At 36.5% G+C, this 23,804-nt stretch overlaps 1 non-coding gene and 1 pseudogene across 1 annotated transcript; one reads left to right on the top strand and one right to left on the bottom strand.

Moving 5' to 3' along the window:
• The first annotated feature begins 407 nt into the window (after positions 1–407).
• Vmn2r116l-ps23 (vomeronasal 2, receptor 116 like, pseudogene 23) lies at positions 408–23,141 on the top strand (annotated as a pseudogene).
• Trnap-agg19 (transfer RNA proline (anticodon AGG) 19) lies at positions 20,552–20,632 on the bottom strand. The gene has a single exon. It is a non-coding gene; the product is annotated as a tRNA-Pro (tRNA).
• Positions 23,142–23,804: the final 663 nt, after the last annotated feature.

The raw sequence follows: 23,804 nt of genomic DNA on the forward strand, positions 1-23,804 counted from the left end.
TTGTTGTTTAATGACCAGATTATATTAAATGACAGAGATGACACTGGAGATATTAATCTTTACAGAAATATAGCCACAATATGGTATTATCTAATTTAAACTGTCTCGTGCCCCACTTTTTTTGCAAAAAATGAACATATTACTTCAATTTTTTCTACATTTTAATCATATAATCCTGGCAAATACAAATGTATCTGCAATTTATTTATTTTCCTAGTTCTCAGTAGGATGCTAGCATTGTTTTATTTTAACTGGAAAGGTTATCAATGATATCTAGTATAAGTTAAGTTATAATGATGAGTAGTACCCAGAATGAATATATCACAGTCCTTTGTTAGTAGAAAGCAGATGAATTATGCTTGTGTGGTGGAACAAACCCTTAATTTCTGCACTAAGTATATGGCACAATGTATTCCTGCATATTTGAAGTGAGTGTAGTCTGCAGGAAAGTATCATAAAGTTACTGCCCTAAGTACCTGGACCAAGTTTATACCTGTACACTTGAAGTGAGTATAGTCTTCAGCAAATATCTTATGAATCACTCAGATAAGATAGATGAAACAAGAAGTGCATGCTGATAGGAGACTGATATAACTGTATTCTGAGAGGCACAACCAGAACATGTCAAGTAAGGAGGTGAATGCTAGTATTTAACCATTTCAACTAAGAATGGAACCAAGTTAGAGGATTAGAGAAAGGATTGAAAGTGCTGATGAGGCTTGCAACTCAAGTAAGGAGGTGAGTTGCTGATAGCTGTTTTAAAACACAGCCTTTTAGACTGTTAGGGTACATAGACAGCTTATGTTATGGTTATCAGTGATGAAGTGTGATTGATCAGATTTCATTTTACAAACATTTTCTCTATAAACAAAATTTTAATTATCTGTAGTACTTGTTTTTACAAATGATGACAAACCATTTTTAGCCTGGCACCTCATAACATTTCATTGTCACTAGACAGGATAAAAACCTCCTATCATGTCTGAGAAGTTAGTCATTTTACTAGCAGCGAGTGTTGGACTGACCAATAAGGGTCACTGTGCCCATTGTTATTAGAATCTCTGTCAAAAATTTCATCAACCTATTTCTATTGTTATTATAAATTGTCTTATTTAATAATATAATGATTAAATCATGTCTCTGTGGAATTTAATGCTATGTCTTATATTGTTTTTGGTTTCTTTGCTCCTCCTAAGATACAAGAGTGGACCTTCATAAGTGAACATTTCTAAGAAAGAGGGATTGTGGCGTTCTCATACCTCATTCTTTCATATCTTTCCATATAATTATTTTCCCATCATTATAAGATACTTTATATGTTAGCGATAACTCCATTCGATCTACCTTTGTTTCTGTATAATTGCTTCAAGAAAGACAACTTTTGAGTCTGATATATTTTGCATCAAAATTTCTTGGTTATTTAGGAGAATAAGTTTAATAATATGATCTGCTGCTAACACTTTCAGGCAGCCAAATTGTGTTTACATTTTTAAATTTACTTTGTTCTGATTATCTATTTCCTGAAGATGACATAGGAAGAGTATTTTTGGAGCCTTTTTCTGAAAAGGAGATCTATAGCATCTTTATGTGAGTCACATCCTGTAGTGTACAAGGAATACCTACAAGTAGGGCAAGAAAACAATATGTGTTCCTACAGTTAAAGAAGTGTTATGCATCAGATTTTCCTGTTAAATAGTAGAGGAACTATTTCTGGATTAAGGCATGAATGCCATTCTGAAAAAAAATAAACAAATATCCCCAAGTTGTAAATATATTAAAATCTCTCCAAACATTGAACACACAGATATCAAGACATTCTGTATGACAGAATGGAAGTTATTATAATATGCAAATATGTTTTGTTATATCTTTGTCATACAGCTATGCTTGCTGTTCCTATTAGAACTGAATGTATCAGGCTTCTACATTTGTTCATTTGAATCAATGATGAGAGAAAAAGTCATAAGTAATTCACTGTAGGTAATATGATTACAAGTTGTTTTTTTTTTAAGTGAACTTCACCTCATTCTGCTCTCTGTATAGTTCCTTCAGATTTCCTATGGACCTTTCCATTCCATCTTCAGTGATAATGAACAATTTCCCTATCTCTATCAGATGACCCCAAAGGACACATCACTAGTATTGGCAATGGTCTCCTTCATACTTTATTTCAACTGGAACTGGGTTGGCCTTCTCATCTCAGATAATGATGAAGGCCATCAATTTCTCTCAGAATTGAAAAAAGAGACACAAGACAAGGAAATTTGCTTTGCCTTTGTGAACATGATGAAAAACAGTGAGGTTTCACACTATCCTAAAACTGAAATGTACTACAACCAAATTGTGATGTCATCCACAAATGTTATTATCATTTATGGGGAAACACAGAGTATTATTGAATTGAGCTTCAGAATGTGGGGATCTCCAGTTATGCAGAGGATTTGGGTCACCAAATCAGAGTTGGATTTCCCGATAAGTAAGAGAGTCTTAACTCATGGCACATTCTATGGCACTCTGGCATTTCTACACCACCATGGTGAGATTTCTGGCTTTAAAAATTTTGTAGAGACACGATATCATCTCAGAAGTAGAGATTTAAATCTGTTAATACCAGAGTGGAACTATTTTAACCATGAAGCCTCAGCATCTAACTGTAAAATATTGTGGAACTTTACATCCACTGACTCATTGGAATGGCTAACAGAAGATTGACATAGACTTTAATGATTATAGTCATAATATATACAATGCTGTGTATGCCATAGCACATGTCCTCCATGAGAAAAATCTGGAAGAAGTTGATAATCAGGAAATAAGAAATGAGAAAGGAGCAAGTACTCACTGCTTGAAGGTGGAAATTTTATCTTTTATTTTTATTAGATATTTCCTGTTTTTACATGTCAAATGTTATCCCCTTTCCTTCACTTCCAACTCCCCTTCCCCTACTTCTTTGAAGATCTCCCACTTACCCCCACCTACTAACAACACTCTATCATTGCTTTACATTTTCCATCTCATAGAGAATTAATTGTTTTGTTGAGTATAGGCTTTTATCATAGGATCTGATGATTTTTTATTTTCTTCAGTTTCTCTTACATCTCCCTTTTAATTTCTGATTTTGTTAATTTAGATACTGTGCCTGTGCTCCTTGGTTAGTCTGACTAAGGGGTTATGTATATCTTGTTGATTTTCCCAAAGAAATAGCTCCTGGATTTGTTTATTCCTTGTGTAGTTCTCTTTGTTTCTACTTGATTGATTTCAGCCCTGACTTTGATTTTTTCTTCTGTCTGCTCCTCTTGAATGTATTTATTTCTTTTGTTCTTGAGATTTCAAGTGTGTGGTCAACTGCTGTCAACCTGATCATCTAAGCAAGTTGTGCCTTCCTTTTCATGACATTTTCAAAAGTTAATTTCCTCCTTTTTTTCTTTCATGACCAAGTTATTATGTAGTAGAATGTTGTTCCACTTCCATGTCCATGTGGGCTTCTAGATGTTATAGTTGTTTTTGAAGACAAGCCTTAGGCCATGATGATCTGATAGGATGCATGGGATTATTTCAAACTTCTTGTATCTGTTGTGGCCTGTTTTATGAATGATTATATGGTAAGTTTTGGGAAGGTTCCATGAGATCCTGAGAGGAAGGTATATTTCTTTTGTTTTAGGATGAAGTGTTTAACAGACATCTGTTTATTCCATAACTTCTGTTAGTTTCAATGAATCTCTTTTTAATTTCTGTTTCCATGATCTGTCCATTGATGAGAGTGTGGTGTTAAGGCCTCTGACTATTATTTTGTGTTTTACAAGGAATGGTTTAGCTATAGTAAATTTATTTTATTATAGTGGGTTCCATGGAATTTGGAGCCACAGTCGTTCAGAATTGAGAGTTCATCTTGATATACTTTTACTTTGATGCCCATGAAGTGGCCTTCCTTAACTTTTTGATAATTTTTGTGGAAAGTTTATTGTATTCAATGTTAGAATGGCTACTCCAGTTTTATTCTTGTGACCATTTGCTTGGAAAGTGTTTTCAAGCCTTTCACTCTGAGGTACTGGCTGTCTTTTTTACTGAGGTGTGTTTCCTCTGAGCAGTAATATGCTGAGTCCTGTTCATGTATCCACTCTGTTAGTTTATATCTTTTTATTGGGGAATTGAGTACATTGATAAGAGATATTAGGAAGCAATGATTGTTGATTCCTGCTATTTTTGTTGTTAGAGGTGGAATTATGTTTGTATGGCCGTCTTGTTTTTGGCTTGTCAAAAGAAGATTACTTTCTTGCTCTTCCTAGAGTGTAGTTTCCTGACTTGTGTTGGACTTTTCCATCTACTTTCATTGTAAGGCTGGATTTGCAGAAAGATATTGTGTAAATTTGGTTTTGGTATGGAATATATTGGTTTCTCCATTGCTGTTAATTGAGATTTTTACTGGGTATAGTATCATGGCTTGCATTTCTGTTCTCGTTTGGTCTGTATGGCATCTGCCCAGGGTCTCCTATCATTGATCTTTCTATTGAGAAGCCTGATATAACACTGATAGCTCTGCCTTTATTTGTTCCTTGACAATTTTTCCTTACTGCTTTTAATAATCTGTCTTTGTTTTGTGGATTTTGAGTTTTAACTATTAAGTGACAGGAGCATTAGATTTTTTTTCTTTTCTGGTCCAATCTATTTGGAGTTCTGTAGGCTTCTTGTACGTTTATTAGGCATCTTTGTTTTGGAGTTAGGAATGTTTCCTTCTATAATTTTGTTGAAGCTATTTACTGGACATTTACTTGGGATTCTTTTCTGTCTTCTATACATATTATCCTTAGGTTTGTTCTTCTCATAGTTTCCTGGATTTCCTGAATTTTATGCATTAGGGCCTTTTTATATTTTGTATTGCCTTTGAGTATTGGGTAAACATTTTCTATAGTATCTTCTGTCCCTGAGAATCTTGATTCTATGTCTTGTATTCCGTTGGCGAATCACATGTCTTTGACTCCAGATAACATTCCTAGGTTTTCTATCTTCAGGGTGGCTCCCTTTGTGATTTCTTATTGCTTCTTTTTTTAATTTTTACATCCTCTATGGTTTTGCTCAATTCCTTCACCTTATTGGTTGTGTTTCCTTGTAACTCTTTAAGGGATTTTTCTGTTTTCTTTTTAAAGGCATTTATTTGTTTAATTGTGTTTTCTGATTTTCTTAAAGGGAGTTATTTATGTCATTCTTAATGTCTTCTATGATCATCATGAAATGTGTTTTTAAATATGAGTCTTGCTTTTCTTCCCTGCTGGGGTATCTAAGACTTGCAAGCCAGAAGGCTCCTATCCCAGGCTCCTCCATGGTCCCAGCACCCTATGTGTTTTCATGGGCCACTCTTTGTACAGTTATTTTAGCAAAACTGGGGACACAGCTGTGGGCTTAGGAGTGAGAGCACACCTGAGAGACCAGCTCTCTGGAGGCAGGTTTTGGGTCTGGAGACTGGAGGAGAGCCTTAGCTCTGGTTCCAGATGGAGACCAGTGGATACATAGAGTTTCTTCTAATGGGTGAGGTTAGGTGTCTTCAATTGTATAGCCATTTAGAATCACACAAATACATACACTTAATGAAATAACAGATGTTTTCCAAAATAGATTTGTTTCTGAACATTTTAAATAATAGAAATCTAGACATTTATAAACTTGAATGGAAAACAAAGGCACCATTTATCAATTAAAATTGGTTGTTTCCTAGGGAGCACCTGAATATCCATCAGCATACCACAACAAATATTCAATATAAACAGTACTCTTTCATGAATTTTCTTTATGATTGAAGATGTTTTTCTATATACCCATCAATTGTTTGTAAAGCATTTTAAGGAATGGTTTTCATTAAGGTCATTGATTGATTCTGCCCATAGTTTGCCTCCAGTTAATCACCTGGTTTCTGAGAGTAATTAAACAAGAAATAGTGTTGGTAGTCATTTCCATCTATAAAAATATGTTTATAGTGGTGAATGTATCTTTCTCGCTGTGTAAATTTATATTTTTTACACGGTCTGTGTATCTGTGTTTTTATTTGTTTTGCTTGGAACATACATGTTTATGTATTGTTATGACTGCAGATTTGAGCAACATTTTTTCTATGTATGAATTTCTTTCTATAAATGTTTGTGTATGTGTGTATGTTTCTTTGTGTGATTGTCAGAGCATATGCCTCTGTATACTATTGCATATATATTGTGAGTGTTTGTTATGTCCTTATGCGTGTTTGTATCTGCTTTATTGTGTAGGTTTATGACTATTTCTCTCTGCTTGACTTGGCCTTTATCTGCCTTTTAGTGAGTATGTGTGATTATAAATTCTCTTGGTGTCAATATCATTCAGGGCTGCTGCTTATATTTTGTACTAATCCCTGTGTGTTGCTATCAGTCTGTGTATTCGTGCATTTCGGTATGCATTCTTGTGTGTGTGTGTGTGTGTGTGTGTGTGTGTGTGTGTGTGTGTGTATGTGTGTTTGTTTATGTGTGTGTCAATATGTGTATGTTGTGTAATTCTATATCTGTGAACATGTATATTATTTCTGTGCCTTAAATTTACATCTGTGTGTCAACATGTATGTATGTTTGTGAGTAAATAACGGTATAGCTCTATTATATATGTAACTCAGAAGAGATGTGAACCTTTCCATGTGTTAATGTGTTTGTGTGGGTATGTGTGTGTGGGTTGCATAACTCTGTTTAGATCAGCATTTTGTCAGTTTGTATTTGGTAGTTTTCTCTGAGAGAACTGAAGTCCTTTCAAAATTATGATAATTTCATTTTTTAGACCATTTTATTTTTTTCCTTCATGGGATATTTTAATTAACACTTTTCTATCTTTATTAACTTGGGTATTTGTTATTTACATTTCGATTGTTATTCCCTCTCTGGGTTTCCTGGCCAACATCCTCCTAACACCTCCAACTCCCCTTTTTTATGGGTGTTCCCCTCCCTATGGTCCCCCCATTACTGCCCTCTCCCCAACAATCACATTCACTGTGAGTTCAGACTGGCAGGAACAAGGGCTTCCCCTTCCACTGGTATTCTTACTACGCTATTCATTACTACCTATGCGGTTGGAGCCCAGGGTCAGTCCAAGTATAGTCTTTGGATAGTGTCTTAGTCCCTGGAAGCTCTGGTTGTTTGGCACTGTTGTTCATATGGGGTCTCAAGCCCCTTCAAGCCCTTTCAGTCCTTTCTCTGATTAGCTAAATGGGGTCCTGTTTTCAGTTCAGTGGTTTGCTGCTGTCAATCACCTACGTATTTGCTGTATTCTGGCTGTATCTCTCAGGAGAGATCTACATCTGCTTCCTGTCAGCCTGAACTTCTTGGCTTCATCCATCGTATCTAGTTTGGTAGCTGTATATGTATGGGTCACATGTGGGGCAGGCTCTGAATGGGTTTTCCTTCTGCCTTTGTTCTAAGCTTTGCCACCCTATTCCCACCCAAGGGTATTCTTGTTCCCCTTTTAAAGAGTAGTGAAACATTTGCATTTTATTTATCCTTCTTGAATTTTATGTATTCTGTGCACCTAGGGTAATTTGAGCACTTGGACTAACAGCCACTTATCAATGAGTGCATACCATGTGTGTTTTTCTGTGATTGGGTTATCTCACTCAGGATGATATTTTTCAGTTCCATCCATTTGCCTATGAATTTCAAAAGTCATTGTTTTGATAGCTGAGTAGTATACCACTGTGTGGATTTACCACATTTTCTGTATCCATTCCTCTGTTTAAGGACATCTATGCTCTTTCCTGCTTCTGGATATTATACATAATACTGCTATGAACATAGTGCAGCATGTGTCTTTGTTATATGTTGGGGCATCTTTTGTGTATAAGCCCAAGAGTGTTATAGCTGTGTCCTCAGGTAGTTTAATGTCCAATTTTCTGAGGAACCTCCAGACTGATTTCCAGAATGGTTGTACCTGTCTGTAATCCCACCAACAGTGGAGGCGAATTCCTCTTTCTCCACATCCTCGCCAGCATCTTTTGTCACCTGAGTTTTTGATCTCCACCATTCTGACTTGTGTGAGGTGGTATCTCAGGGTTGTTTTGATTTGCATTTCCCTTATGACTAAAGATATTGAACATTTCTTTACGTGTTTCGCAGCCATTTGGCATTCCTCAGCTGTGAATTCTTTGTTTAGCTCTGAACCCCATTTTTTATAGGGTTATTTGTCTCCCTGCAGTCTAACTTCTTGGATTCTTTGTATATTTTGGATATAAGCCTTCTATCAGTTGTAGGACTGGTAGAGATCTTTTCCCAATATGTAGGTGGCCATTTTGTCCTAAAAACAGTATCCTTTGCCTTACCAAAGCTTTGCAGTTTTATGTGATCCCATTTGTCAATTCTTGAACCTAGAGCATAACCCATTGGTGTTTTGTTCAAGAAATTTTGTCCAGTGCCCATGTGTTTGTGATTCTTCCCCACTTTGTCTTCTATTAGTTTGAGTGTATCTGGTTTGATGTGGAGGTCCTTGATCCACTTGGATTTAAATTTGTACCGGGTGATAAGACTGGATCGATCTGCATTCTTCGACTTGCTGACCTCTATTTGAACCGAAACCATTTGCTGAAAATGCTAGCTTTTTTCCATTGGATAGTTTTCATTCCTTTGTAAAAATAAAATTGTCATAGGTTTGTGGGTTTATTTCTGGGTCTTCCATTCAATTCCACTGGTCTATCTTTCTGTCTCTGTACCAACACCATGCAGTTTTTATCACTATTACTCTGCAATACTACTTGAGTTCAGGGATAGTGATTCCCCTGGAAGTTCTTTTATTGTTGAGGATAGTTTTAACTATCCTGGGTTTTTTGTTATTCCAGATGAGTTGGTGAATTGTTCTGTCTAACTCTCTGAAGAATTGGATTGGTATTTTGATGGAGATTGCATTGAATCTGCAGATTGCTTTTGGTAAAATGGCCATTTTTACTATATTAATCCTACTAATCCATGAGCATGGGAGATCTTTCCATCTTCTGAGATCTTCAATTTCTTTCTTCAGAGACTTGAAGTTCTTATCATACAGATCTTTCCCTTGCTTGGTTAAAGCCACACGGAGGTATTTCATGTTATTTGGGGCTATTATGAATGGTTTGGTTTTCTTAATTTCTTTCTCATCTTGTTTCTCTTTTCTGTAGAGGAAGGCTACTGATTTATTTGAGTTAATTTTATAACCAGCCACTTTGCTGAAGGTTTTTTTTTTTTATTAACTTGAGTATTTCTTATATACATTTCGAGTGTTATTCCCTTTCCCGGTTTCCGGGCAAACATCCCCCTCCCCCATCCCCTTCCTTATGGGTGTTCCCCTCCCAACCCTCCCCCCATTGCCGCCCTCCCCCCATAGACTAGTTCACTGGGGGTTCAGTCTTAGCAGGACCCAGGGCTTCCCCTTCCACTGGTGCTCTTACTAGGATATTCATTGCTACCTATGGGGTCAGAGTCCAGGGTCAGTCCATGTATAGTCTTTAGGTAGTGGCTTAGTCCCTGGAAGCTCTGGTTGCTTGGCATTGTTGTACTTTTGGGGTCTCGAGCCCCTTCAAGCTCTTCCAGTTCTTTCTCTGATTCCTTCAATAGGGGACCTATTCTCAGTTCAGTGGTTTGCTGCTGGCATTCGCCTCTGTATTTGCTGTATTCTGGCTGTGTCTCTCAGGAGCGATCTACATCCGGCTCCTGTCGGTCTGCACTACTTTGCTTCATCCATCTTGTCTAATTGGGTGGCTGTATATGTATGAGCCAAATGTGGGGCAGGCTCTGAATGGGTGTTCCTTCAGTCTCTGTTTTAATCTTTGCCTCTCCCTTCCCTGCCAAGGGTATTCTTTTTCCTCATTTAAAGAAGGAGTGAAGCATTCACATTTTGATCATCTGTCTTGAGTTTCATTTGTTCTAGGGATCTAGGGTAATTCAAGCATTTGGGCTAATAGCCACTTATCAATGAGTGCATACCATGTATGTCTTTCTGTGATTGGGTTAGCTCACTCAGGATGATATTTTCCAGTTCCAACCATTTGCCTACGAATTTCATAAACTCGTTGTTTTTGATAGCTGAGTAATATTCCATTGTGTAGATGTACCACATTTTCTGTATCCATTCCTCTGTTGAAGGGCATCTGGGTTCTTTCCATTTTCTGGCTATTATAAATAAGGCTGCGATGAACATAGTGGAGCACATGTCTCTTTTATATGTTGAGGCATCTTTTGGGTATATGCCCAAGAGAGGTATAGCTGGATCCTCAGGCATTTCAATGTCCAATTTTCTGAGGAACCTCCAGACTGATTTCCAGAATGGTTGTACCAGTCTGCAATCCCACCAACAATGGAGGAGTGTTCTTCTTTCTCCGCATCCTCGCCAGCATCTGCTGTCATCTGAGTTTTTGATCTTAGCCATTCTCACTGGTGTGAGGTGAAATCTCAGGGTTGTTTTGATTTGCATTTCCCTTATGACTAAAGATGTTGAACATTTGTTTAGGTGTTTCTCAGCCATTCGGCATTCCTCAGCTGTGAATTCTTTGTTTAGCTCTGAACCCCATTTTTTAATAGGGTTATTTGTTTCCCTGCGGTCTAACTTCTTGAGTTCTTTGTATATTTTGGATATAAGGCCTCTATCTGTTGTAGGATTGGTAAAGATCTTTTCCCAATCTGTTGGTTGCCGTTTTGTCCTAACCACAGTGTCCTTTGCCTTACAGAAGCTTTGCAGTTTTATGAGATCCCATTTGTCAATTCTTGATCTTAGAGCATAAGCCATTGGTGTTTTGTTCAGGAAATTTTTTCCAGTGCCCATGTGTTCCAGATGCTTCCCTAGTTTTTCTTCTATTAGTTTGAGTGTGTCTGGTTTGATGTGGAGGTCCTTGATCCACTTGGACTTAAGCTTTTTACAGGGTGATAAGCATGGATCGATCTGCATTCTTCTACATGTTGCCCTCCAGTTGATCCAGCACCATTTACTGAAAATGCTATCTTTTTTCCATTGGATGGTTTTGGCTCCTTTGTCAAAAATCAAGTGACCATAGGTGTGTGGGTTCATTTCTGGGTCTTCAATTCTATTCCATTGGTCTATCTGTCTGTCTCTGTACCAGTACCATGCAGTTTTTATCACTATTGCTCTGTAATACTGCTTGAGTTCAGGGATAGTGATTCCCCCTGAAGTCCTTTTATTGTTGAGGATAGCTTTAGCTATCCTGGATTTTTTGTTATTCCAGATGAATTTGCAAATTGTTCTGTCTAACTCTTTGAAGAATTGGATTGGTATTTTGATGGGGATTGCATTGAATCTGTAGATTGCTTTTGGTAAAATGGCCATTTTTACTATATTAATCCTGCCAATCCATGAGCATGGGAGATCTTTCCATCTTCTGAGGTCTTCTTCAATTTTCTTCTTCAGTGTCTTGAAGTTCTTATTGTACAGATCATTTACTTGCTTTGTTAAAGTCACACCGAGGTACTTTATATTATTTGGGTCTATTATGAAGGGTGTCGTTTCCCTAATTTCCCTGTTTCTCTTTTGTGTAGAGGAAGGCTACTGATTTATTTGAGTTAATTTTATACCCAGCCACTTTGCTGAAGTTGTTTATCAGCTTTAGTAGTTCTCTGGTGGAACTTTTGGGATCGCTTAAATATACTATCATATCATCTGCAAATAGTGATATTTTGACTTCTTTTCCGATCTGTATCCCCTTGACCTCCTTTTGTTGTCTGATGGCTCTGACCAGAACATGGAGAGCTATATTGAATAAATAGGGAGAGAGTGGACAGCCTTGTCTAGTCCTTGATTTTAGTGGGATTGCTTCAAGTTTCTCTACATTTAGTTTAATATTAGGTACTGGGTTGCTTTGTATGGCTTTTACTATGATTATTTATGAGCTTGAATTCCTATTCTTTCTAGGACTTTTATGATGAAGGGATGTTGAATTTTGTCAAATGCTTTCTCACCATCAAATGAAATGACGATGGGGGTTTTATCTTTCAGTTTGTTTATATAGTGGATTACGTTCATGATTTTTCATAGGTCAAACCATCGCTGCATTCTTTGATCGAAGCCTACTTGATGGATGATTGTTTTAATGTGCTTTTGGATTCAGTTTGCAAGAATTTATTGAGTATTTTTGCATCAATATTCATAAGGGAAGTTGGTTGGACGTTCACTTTCATTGTTGGGTCTTTGTGTGGTTTAGGTATAATAGTAATTATGGCTTCACAGAAGGAATTCGGTAGTGCTCCATCTGTTTCAGTTTTGTAGAATAATTTGGATAGTATTGGTATGAGGTCTTCTATGAAGATCTGACAGAATGCTGCACTGAACCAATCTGGATTGAGCTCTTTTTGGTTGGGAGACTTTTAATAACTGCTTCTATTTCTTTAGGAGTTATGGAGTTGTTTCAATGGTATATCTGTCCCTGATTTAACTTTGGTACCTGGTATCTGTCTAGGAAATTTTCCATTTCCTTCAGATTTTCAAGTTTCGTTGAATATAGGCTTTTGTAGCAGGATCTGAAGATTTTTTTTTTAGTTTCCTCTGATCCTGTAGTTATGTCATCATTTCATTTCTGAATTTGTTAATTTGTATACTGTCTCTGAGTCCTCTGGTTAGTCTGGCTAAGGGTTTATCAATCTTGTTGATTTTCTCAGAAAACCATCTTTTACTTGCTTCTGGGTTTTTTTGCTTCTTTTTGTTCCAGAGCTTTTAGGTGTGCTGTCAAGCTGCTGATATATGCTCTCTCCTGTTTCTTTCTGCAGGCACTCAGAGCTATGAGTTTTCCTCTTTCCACAGCTTTCATTGTGTCCCATAAGTTTGGGTATGTTGTACCTTCATTTTCATTAAATTCTAAAAAGTTTTTAATTTCTTTCTTTATTTCTTCCTTGACCAGGTTATCATTGAGTAGAGCATTGTTCATCTTCCATGTATATGTTCGCATTTTTTCCTTATTGTTAATGAAGACCAGCTTTAGGCCGTGGTGCGTCAGACAATTTCTATCCTTCTGTATCTGTTGAGGCCCGTTTTGTGACTGATTACATGGTCAATTTTGAAGAAAGTACCATGAGGTGGTGAGAAGTTATATCCTTTTGTTTTAGTATAGAATGTTCTATAAATACCTGTTAATTCCATTCAGTTCATGATTTCTCTTATTCTGTCTATGTCTCTGTTTAATTTCTGTTCTCATGACTGTCCATTGATGAGAGTCCCGTATTGAAAATCCCTACTATTATTGTGTGAGGTGCTCTGTGTGCTTTGAACTTTAATAAGGTTTCTTTTATGTATGTAACTGCCCTTGTATTTGGAGCATAGATATTTAGGATTGAGAATTCATCTTGGTGAATTTTTCCTTTGATGAATATGAAGAGTCCTTCATTATCTTTTTTGATAATTTTGGTTGAAAATCGACTTTATTCGATATTAGCTTGTTTCTTCAGACCATTTACCTGGAAAGTTGTTTTCCAGCCTTTTACTCTAAGGTAATGTCTGTCTTTGTTCATGAGGTTTGTTTCCTGTAGGCAGAAGAATGCTGGGTCATCATTGCATATCCAGTTTGTTAATCTGTGTCTTTTTATTGTGGAATTGAGTCCATTGATGTTGAGAGAGATTAAGGAATAGTGATTGTTGATTCTTTTTATAATTGTATTTGGATGCGAGATTATGTTTCTGTGCTTGACTTTGTTTTGTTGCAAGATGATTAGTTTCTTGCTTTTTCTTGGGTGTAGCTTGCCTCCTTGTATTGGGATTTACCATTCATTATCCTTTGTAGGTCTGGATTTGTAGAAAGATATTGTTTTGTCAGGGAATATCTTAGTTTCTCCATCTATGATAATTGAGAGTTTTGCTGGATACAGTAACCTAGGCTGGTATTTGTGTTCTGTTAGGTTCTGTATGGTATCTGTCCAGGACCTTCTGGCTATCATAGTCTCTGGTGAGAAGTCTGGTGTAATTCTGATAGGTCTGCCTTTATATGTTACTTGACCTTTTTCCTTTAAGGCTTTTAATATTCTTTCTTTTTTGTGCATTTGGTGTTTTGACTATTATGAGACAGGAGGAATTTCTTTTCTATTGGGAGTTCTGCAGGCCTCTTGTATGTTTATGGACATCTCTTTCTTTAGGTTAGGGAAGTTTCTTCTATGATTTTGTTGAAGATATTTACTGGTCCTTTGAGCTGGGAGTCTTCAGTCTCTTCTATATCTATTATACTTAGGTTTAATCTTCTCATTGTGTCCTGAATTTCCTGTATATTTTGGGCCAGTAGCTTTTGTCGTTTTACATTTTCTTTAACAGTTTTTCAATACTTTCTATGGAAACTTCTGTTCCTGAGATTCTCTATTCTATCTCTTGCATTCCGTTGGTGATGCTTGTACCTATGACTGCTTGTCTCTTCCTTTGGTTTTCTATATCCAGGGTTGTCTCCCATTGTGCATTCTTTATTGCTTCTATTTCCATTTTTAATCCTTCAACTGTTTGATTGTGCTTTCCTGTCATTCTTTCAGGGAATTTTGTGATTCCTCTCTATAGGTTTCTACTTTTTATTTTTGTTTTCCTGCATTTCTCTAAGGGAGCTCTTTATGTCTTTCTTGAAGTTCTCCATCATCATGATCAAATGTGATTTTAAATCTAGATCTTGCTTTTCGGGTGTGTTTGGATATTCAGTGTTTGTTTTGATGGGAGAATTGTGCTTCAATGATGCCGTGTGGTCTTGGTCTTTGTTGCTTTGGTTCCTGCGCTTGCCCTCATCATCAGTTTGTCTCTGGTGTTACCTTGTTCTGCTATTTTTGACAGTGGCATGACTGTCCTATAGGCCTGTGTGCCAGGAGTGCTGTAGACCTCTTTTCCTCTACTTTTTTACCCAATTATGGGAACAGAGTATTCTGCTTTCAGGCATGTAGTCTTTCCTGTCTACTCGTCTTCAGCTGTTCCTGTAGGCATGTGTCGTGAGTCCACCAGGAAGGCCACTTCTAGCAGAAAAGTTGGTTTTGCCTCTGATCTCAGGCTGAAGTCGGGGGCTGTGTTTCAGCTCTCTGTGAGTGCAGCAACCAGAAATGCCTGCCTGCCTTTTCTCTGGTCCCTGTGCACAGGGGTCCCAGATGGCATTAGACATTTTCCTCTAGAATCAAAAATGTGGGCAGAGTGCAGTCTCCGCTGGCTTCCCAGGCATGTCTGCCCCCTGAAGGTTTATCTCTCCCTCCCATGTGGGTGCAGGGAACTGTTTGACGGAGTCCCATAAGATACGGGAGGTATCTAGAGCACAGGGGACCTGCAGCTTGAGTGCCCCTATCTTCCTGTTCCCAGAGTCCCTATACAATTTCCTCTTGGGCCAGGAATGTGGGTAAGGGTGTGTAGTACTGGTATTCTCTACTGCCCTGCAGTCTCAGGCGTACCCACCTGCTTGGGCAATGAGTTATCTCTTCCACAGTGTTTGGGAGCAGAGAGCTGTTGGCCAGGATCATCGAGGTTTGGGCTCCAGCTAAAAACTGGAAGTGTCCCTTCCCAGAGGAATTTTGCCTCTCTGTGTTCTGAATCCACCAGGCAGGTCACTTGGAGCAGAAAAGTTGGTCTTACCTCTGGTCTCAGGCCTGAACTCACTATTCGGAAGCTGCAATTCAGCTCTCTGTGAGTGCAGCAACGAGAAAGGCCTGCCCACCTTTTCTCAGGTCCCTATGTACAGGGCTCCCAGATGGTGCTAGGCATTTTCCTCTAGAGTCAGAAATGTGGGCAGATTGTAGTCTCTTCTGGCTTTCAAGGAGTGTCTGCCTCTCTGAAGTTTCAGCTCTCCCACTGGATTTGGGTGCAGGGAGCTATTTTACTAGGTCACTTCAGATCAGGGTGGTGTCTTGTAATTTACACTTTAAATATTGTCCCCATTCCCAATTTCCCCTCCAGAAACCCACTATCCCATCCACTCTCTGCCAGCTTCTTTGATGTTGCTTTGTCACCCAACCGCCCACTACTTCCAAGCTCCCCACCTAACATTCCCCTACAATGGGGCATCAAATTTTAACAGGAACAAGTGACTCTCCTTCAATTAATGCCTGACACACCCATCCTGTCTTACATTTGCAGCTGGAGCCATAGGTTCATCAATGTGTACTCTTGTTATGGTGGATTAATCCTTGGGACCCTGAAAGTTCTGAGATTTATGGTCTGTTGATATTGTTATTCTTCTTACGGAGTTGCCAACCCCTCAGCTCCTTCAGCACTTTCTCTAACTGCTCCATTAGGGACCATCTTCTTATTTTAACGTTTTGCTACAAGCATTCATCTCTGTATATAACAGGCTCTTGCAGAGACTCTCAAGAGACATCTATATTAGGCTCCTGTCAATGAGTACTTCCTGACATGCACAATATTTTCTGGATGGTATCATTACATGGGATGAATCCCCTACATATGGCATTCTCTGGATGGCCTTTCTATCAGACTTTGCTCCAAAATGTATCACAATATTTCCTCTGGTGAGCTTTCTTGTTCCCCCATCTAAAAAGGTCTAAAGCAGTCATACTTTGTTCTTCCTTCTTCCTGAGCTTCAAGTGGTCTGTAAATTGCATCGTGATTATTCCATGCTCTGGGGTTAATAACCACTAATTGGTGAGTGAATACCATGCACGGTCTTTTGTGATTTTGTCATGTCACTCAGGATGATATTTTCTAGTTCCGTTGATTTAAGAATTTCATGACGACATTGTTTATAAAATGTGCAAATATACCACATTTTCTTTATCCACACCTCTGTTTAATGATATCTGGATTTTTTTTCAGGATCTGGCTATTATACATAGCCTGCTTTTAACATAGTGGATCATGTGTCATTATTAGATGTTGGAACAACTTTCCGGTATATGCCAAGGAGTGATATAACTTGGGCCTCAGGTAGTACTAAGTCCAGTTTTCTGAGGAATCACCAGAGTCATTTTCAGAGTGGTTTAACCAGCTGGCAATCCCACCAACCATGGAGGAATGTTCCTCTTCTGCACATCCATGCCAGAATCTGCTGTCACCTGAATTTTTGATCTTAGCCATTCTGACCAGTGTGGGGTAGAATCTCAGAGTTGTTTTGATAAGCATTTACCTAATGACTAAGGATGCTGAGCATTTCTTTAGTGGCTTCTAAGATATTCCATATTCTTCAGTTGAGGATTCATTGTTTAGCTCTGTATCACATTTTTACAAGGGTTTTTCATTCACTGGAGCCTCACTTCTTGAAGTCTTTGTACATATTAAATATTAAAGCTATATTGGATGTAGGGTTGGTAACGATCTTTTCCCAATTTGTTTGTTGCTTTGTTGTTCTATTAACTTTGTCCTTTGCCCTATGGAAGTTTGCAGTTTTATGAGGTAAAATTTGTTCATTCTTGATCTTAGAACATGTTATTAGTGTTCTGTTAAGTAAATTTTCTCTTGTGTCCATGTATTTGCCGTTCTTCCCCACTTTTTTTTCTATTGGTTTCAGTGTATCTGGTTTTATTTGGAAGGTCTTGGTTCACTTGGCCCAATATCTCCCTCTCTATTCAATATAGTACTTGAAGTCCTAGTCTATAACTATCCAGTAGAAAAAAGACAGCATTTTCAACAAGTGTTCCTGCTTAAATTGGAGGTCAGCATGTTGAAGAACGGAAATTGATCTATTCTTATTGCCATGTACAAAGCACGTCCAACTAAATAAAGGACCTCCACATAAAACCAATTTTAATTTGTCCAATTCCTTCTGTTGGGATTTCTCTCTTTCATTCTTTAAATTATGTAGCTTTAACTATTAAATTATAGTGTATTTTATGACTTGAAGGAATGATATATACATTTTTGTGCAACACTTGTCTTTTAGATAAATTCCTTTCTAAGAAAAATGCACTTTATTAATCCTCTTGGGGAAAAAGTGATTATGAAACAGAGAGAGAGAGAGTGAAGGAAGACTATGATGTTGTTCACATACAGAATGTCTCACAACACCTTCAGATTAAGGTGAAGATAGCAAAGATCAGCCCATATTTTATACATGGTGAACCCTTTCATTTATATGGAGACATGATTGAGTTGGCCACAGGAAGTAGAAAGGTGGGTGTGTACTAATTTATTGATTTATACTACACAGCAGTAACACTGCAACGGATTGAAATGAAACATTTTCCCACATCAGGAAATAATTAGAAGGCTCCTGTTTTATCTTTCTTCTTTCATTTTTAACATATTTTACTAATTCACTGAAGATTTCATTCATGCATAAATTATACCTTTGTCATATCAGAACCATTATCTGAAATATAATGAATATAATATTGTTCTTTTCCACTGCTTGATATTCTTTCTTTAAAGTGAACAGTATTCTTTTCATATCATTGTTGGTATTACACAGTAATCTCCTCCCTTAACATAAACCTTTGGAACACATGTTGATACAAGTGATACTAATGTTACAGTTATAAAACACTAATATTCATAATTCTAACACTTGTTATTATACTAAAAATTGTTTTCACATATATAGAATGACATGTACCAAGTTCACTAATTAATACATTTATGGGAATGCAAGTTCACAGAAACATCAATTTTTAATATACTTGAAGGCCCCCTTCAACTTTTAATTTAGATGATCAAATTTCAAAGGCAAATGTACACAGGGCTAGTACAAAAGACAGAGAAATAGTTATTAAAACCCATTAAATAGTGCAGTAACAGCAATTAGACAAAAGAAAGACATAATTTTCAATTATATTTGAATAATTTTGGTAATAATCTCTAAATTTAATCAACGACAAGAAGCCTTTTTTTAAATTTTAAGATATTCTTGGCCTTTCAGATGGTGTACAGACTAATACACATACAAGACAAGAACTAATTTTTTTATAAAATTATAGGAAAAGAGTAAATTGTGTTATAAGAGGGAAAAAGGAAATTAGAAAACAATGCCTTTGATTTACATGTATGGAATAATCCTTGGCTAAAACACCTACAAAAGGAACATAAACCCCAACAAAAAGATCATACTCTGAGAACATAGAGAACTTAATTCAGAAGTGCAAGAATGGTTCCACATATGCTGGTGCTTTGAATCTAATACAGCACACAATATTGAATTACATTATTTTCCATAAATATTATGACTAGGTTGTTAACCAAGTCCAGATTTTATTCAGAGTTAAAGAAATCAAACAATGGATAGGACAGAAGAAACAGATATTGATATGATATTTTCTTTCACAAACCTCTTGAAAATACATGCAGACAAAATTTTTATCTGTGACAGTCAGAAATAATGATACGTAGTTTTATTTGTTCATGTTTTTATCCAAGCACTTTAGAGGCAGTGGTCTGAAAATCACTTTCTTGTCAGTCTGCCCTATATTGTGAGCCTAAACTTGCCATGTGTTATATGGAGACATTACTTTAAAATAAAGTGAAGCATAAAAGTATGCCCTTTTTAGTACTCTAACTCAAAATAGCCTTCAAAATATTACAGTGTTAACATAAATTTAGACAAAATGATGGTTAAAAAAGAGAAAATGTTCTCTGACCTTTATTGTGAGATTTAATCTATAGCTAGTTCATGGTGAGACCTTGTTTCAACCGTATGAAAATCATAAGAAGAACTCTTCAAGTCTTCAATTAACTTAAACAGTCTAATTTTCATCCATCCTTTTATAGTATTTGCAGCTACTGTGGGACATTTTGACCTCATGAAACACTCCATATTTAAGGTCGCTACAAATCATTTTATCATTTCAAACCATAATAAATCAGTGCTACATAGTCCACTGTTTTTTTTCATATAAAATTTCTTATGTTTTGAAATGGTAATTTATTCAAGATCATATTTGTTATCAGTGTTTAAAAGACATACTATCCCTCTTTCAGATGGCTTAAAATCTTAACTTGCTTCTCTGTTGATTTCATTAAATTTGGTAATAAGGAACATGAAGATGAAGGGGTGATTTGATGTAAGACTTATAGTCAAAGACATACAAGTGTGCATATCTGGAGACTGGAATTAAGGCATAGATCTCAAAAGGTCACTATTTCCTGGATATACTGCCCACAGTGAGATGGGCAATCTTAGGTCAATTGACAATTAAGAAAATGCTTAGAATATATGAGAGCAGGCTAGTGTTGGTTCAGAAAATATCCCAAATACTGTTCACAGTACTTAGTGCAAAATTGAAAATAATTAATTAAAAAAAACCAAAACATGAGGTTTCAATCTCTAGTTTTTACACACAACTCACCATCATCTTTGTTTCCTGAATAACTAGACATTGAAAATTATCCACCATTTCTTCACTGTATTTCCAACATTCATAGCTCATCATTAAAAGTGGACAGAATAAAAAGGCAGTTACTATGCATAAAACAAACTAATTGAATCTTAATATACTAATATAAAACAAAAAAAACAAATAGCTAAAACGCATTATTATTGTGTCTAATTTTTTATCAGATGCCACCTTCTGTTTGCAGTGCAGATTGTAGTCCTGAATTCAGAAAAATCTGAAAGGAGGGAATGGAAGCCTGCTGTTTTGTTTGCAGCCTGTGCCCTGAAAATGAAATTTCTTTTTTTTTTTTTTTTGGTTCTTTTTTTCGGAGCTGGGGATTGAACCCAGGGCCTTGCGCTTCCTAGGCAAGCGCTCTACCACTGAGCTAAATCCCCAACCCCGAAAATGAAATTTCTAATGAGACAAGTAAGTGTTTGATGCTCGGATAAACCCTGTAAATATACATTACTCTTGTGCCCCCCCCAAGATTATGAAGTCAACCAAAGGCAACTGAAAATATAAAATATATCACTTTTCTAATTTACTGGTTGTAGATATAAATATAAATAACAAAATTATGCCAAAAATAAATAAACACATATACCTTGTGCCTTAAACCACATATTAACTCCTTGAAAATTAATGGCAAATTACATTCTTCAAAAAATACCTTGAAATAAAACTGCAATATAAGGGAATTTCCACAAGATTTTTCCCAGTAAATGATCTATTTTAAAACAACATGTACATTAGATTTAATCAACTTTTTTAAAAATTAAATTAGTCATATTTCATCAATATATTGATAATGTATATGATTATACATACCATGTACATATATGAGCCCATGAAGTACCTAATGTAATAGACAATCTATTGAAACTAGACAATGGAATGACTAGGTACAAAATCCATGTTCTCTGTAAGATTAATATAGAAGACAAAAGTATTTGAAAATATCTAAGAAAGTGCTAAGTATGTAAAATTCTGAGGATCATACTAACAGCCAGATGTGATATGAATACAGAACACAGGAGATAAGGGTTAATCCATGATTCAGAATATATGGTGAGACTCATATTTAGCATTTTACAAACAAAACCCATTATTAAAATTATTATTTAGGGTTGGCAACATGCATAAAATTTATGGTTAGCTTTTCAATTATTTTACCTTTCCATTTATATAATGAATTAAAGTTATCAAAAGACATATGATGCCTGTGAGATGGTACAGCAGTCAAGTCATTTGTTGCTAAGTTTTGCAATCTGACTTAGTTCACATGATGCATGAAGTAGAACCAAGCAATATATTCAAAAATGTCTTTTGAAATCATGCATTCCAACCTTACATTGTGATTTAGAAATTACAATAATTTCTAACAGTATACTGAAACGTTTTTAGATGAAAAAATAAAAATAATTAATATTTACATAAATGAATTCCACGAAATTCCGTACAACACTTCATTATACCAATTGTTATTTCTGTGGTATAGGTAGTACATGCACAAGTACACGTAAGAGGAAATAATACCCCTGTAGTTACATTTACATGCACTCATGAGACATCAGTGCTGGGATCTGAACTCAGGTTCTCTGCTAGAGTAAAACGTTCTTAGGTTTTAACTAAGTTAACTTCTTAGGCTTTTAGGCAACTTATCAAATAATTGCTCTCCACAAAGGCATCATTCTCTCAGTTCAATATTCAAATTGATATCAACATAGAACAAGAAATGGTTTTGGAAATCTTTTCTTTCTGATAACATTGTATATGATATAATCAATAATGTTAAATAAACAAAGAAATAATGTCTTGGCATTATTTTTCATTACATCTTTGTGAACATTATGAATTGAAAGCAATGCTGTGTTGAAATGTCCTTGAAATTACATTGTCAGCATTAAAGGCAGCATTGCTATGTGTCTTTCAACAACTTACTTGAAATTCCTTGTCGATAAAGTTTCTAAAGCAGTACTAACTGAACTTTTCCTTGAACAATAGATATGGATCTGTGTATGAGTTGTCCAGAATACCAGTATGCCAACACAGAAAAGAACAAATGCATTCAGAAAGTTGTGACATTTCTAAGTTATGAAAACCCCTTGGGGATGGCACTTGCCTTAATAGCCTTCTGTTTGTCTGCATTCACTGCTGTGGTACTTTGGGTCTTTGTAAAGCACCATAACACTCCTATTGTGAAGGCCAATAACAGAATCCTCAGCTACATATTAATCATGTCACTCATGTTCTGCTTTCTGTGCTCCTTTTTCTTCATTGGCCATCCTAACAAAAGTACCTGTATCTTACAGCAAATCACATTTGGAATTGTATTCACTGTGGCTATTTCCACAGTTCTGGTCAAAGCAATCACTGTGGTTCTGGCTTTCAAAGTCACAGACCCAGGAAGAAGGTTAAGAAACTTCCTGATATCAGGTGCACCCAACTACATTATTCCCATATGTACTTTATTGCAATGTATTCTGTGTGCAATTTGGCTAGCAGTTTCTCCTCCCTTTGTTGATATTGATAAACAGTCTGAGCATGGCCAGATCATCATCGTGTGCAACAAGGGCTCCACTACAGCATTCTACTGTGTCCTTGGATATTTGGCCTGTCTGGCCCTTGGAAGCTTCACTATGGCTTTTTTGGCAAAGAATCTGCCTGACACATTCAATGAAGCCAAGTTCTTGACCTTCAGCATGCTAGTGTTCTGCAGTGTCTGGGTCACCTTCCTCCCTGTTTACCATAGCACCAAAGGCAGGGTAATGGTTGCTGTTGAGATAGATCTTCTCCATCTTGGCATCAAGTGCAGGAATGCTTGGATACATCTTTGCACCCAAAATCTACATCATTTTAATGAAACCAGACAGATATTCCGTCCAAAATATCAGGGAGAAATCATATTTCTGAATAAATATTTCAGAAATTCTGTCAAATAAAAATTTGCCATATACCCACCAAATATTTGGTTACAGTGCATGTATACAGTTTTGGAATCACTCTCACTGGATCCTCTAGTAATAGATAGAAGTATCATATCTACCAAATTGTGTGCCTTGTCCATAACATCTTGTCATTCACCTCCTTAGTTTTCTCTGGGAAAACAAAATTTCTCTAATTATTATTTAAATTTAATTCAACATTATGCTTTCATGGAGATTTTCCCTGTGTCTCCACCCTGATACCATCAAATACATTTGATAAGGCAGTTGAATCTGTAACCTTATATAGATTATGAGTTCCAGAACAGACAGGAATTACACATAGAAATCACCTATCAAAGCAAACTATCAATCAGGCTAAGAAACAAACAAAGTATCAATGAAGATAACATCAGAATACATTTTCTGATTTCTGTCAGGGCACATACATGACAAAATACTGTCTGTATTTACAGTTGCTCCTCCAATGGTCAATAGACTAAGATGGAATTTTTTCTGATCTCAAACACAAAAATACTATATTAAGTAATTGACAGAAGCCAGCGATCACTGTGTTTGAATTACGGAATAGTTGGAAGATCCTGAGAAGGAGAGTGAGCCATAGGAAGACCAGCAGTCTTAACTAATCTGA

This window comes from Rattus norvegicus, chromosome 1 (genome assembly GCF_036323735.1).
Source record: "Rattus norvegicus strain BN/NHsdMcwi chromosome 1, GRCr8, whole genome shotgun sequence".
Taxonomy (NCBI): domain Eukaryota; kingdom Metazoa; phylum Chordata; class Mammalia; order Rodentia; family Muridae; genus Rattus; species Rattus norvegicus.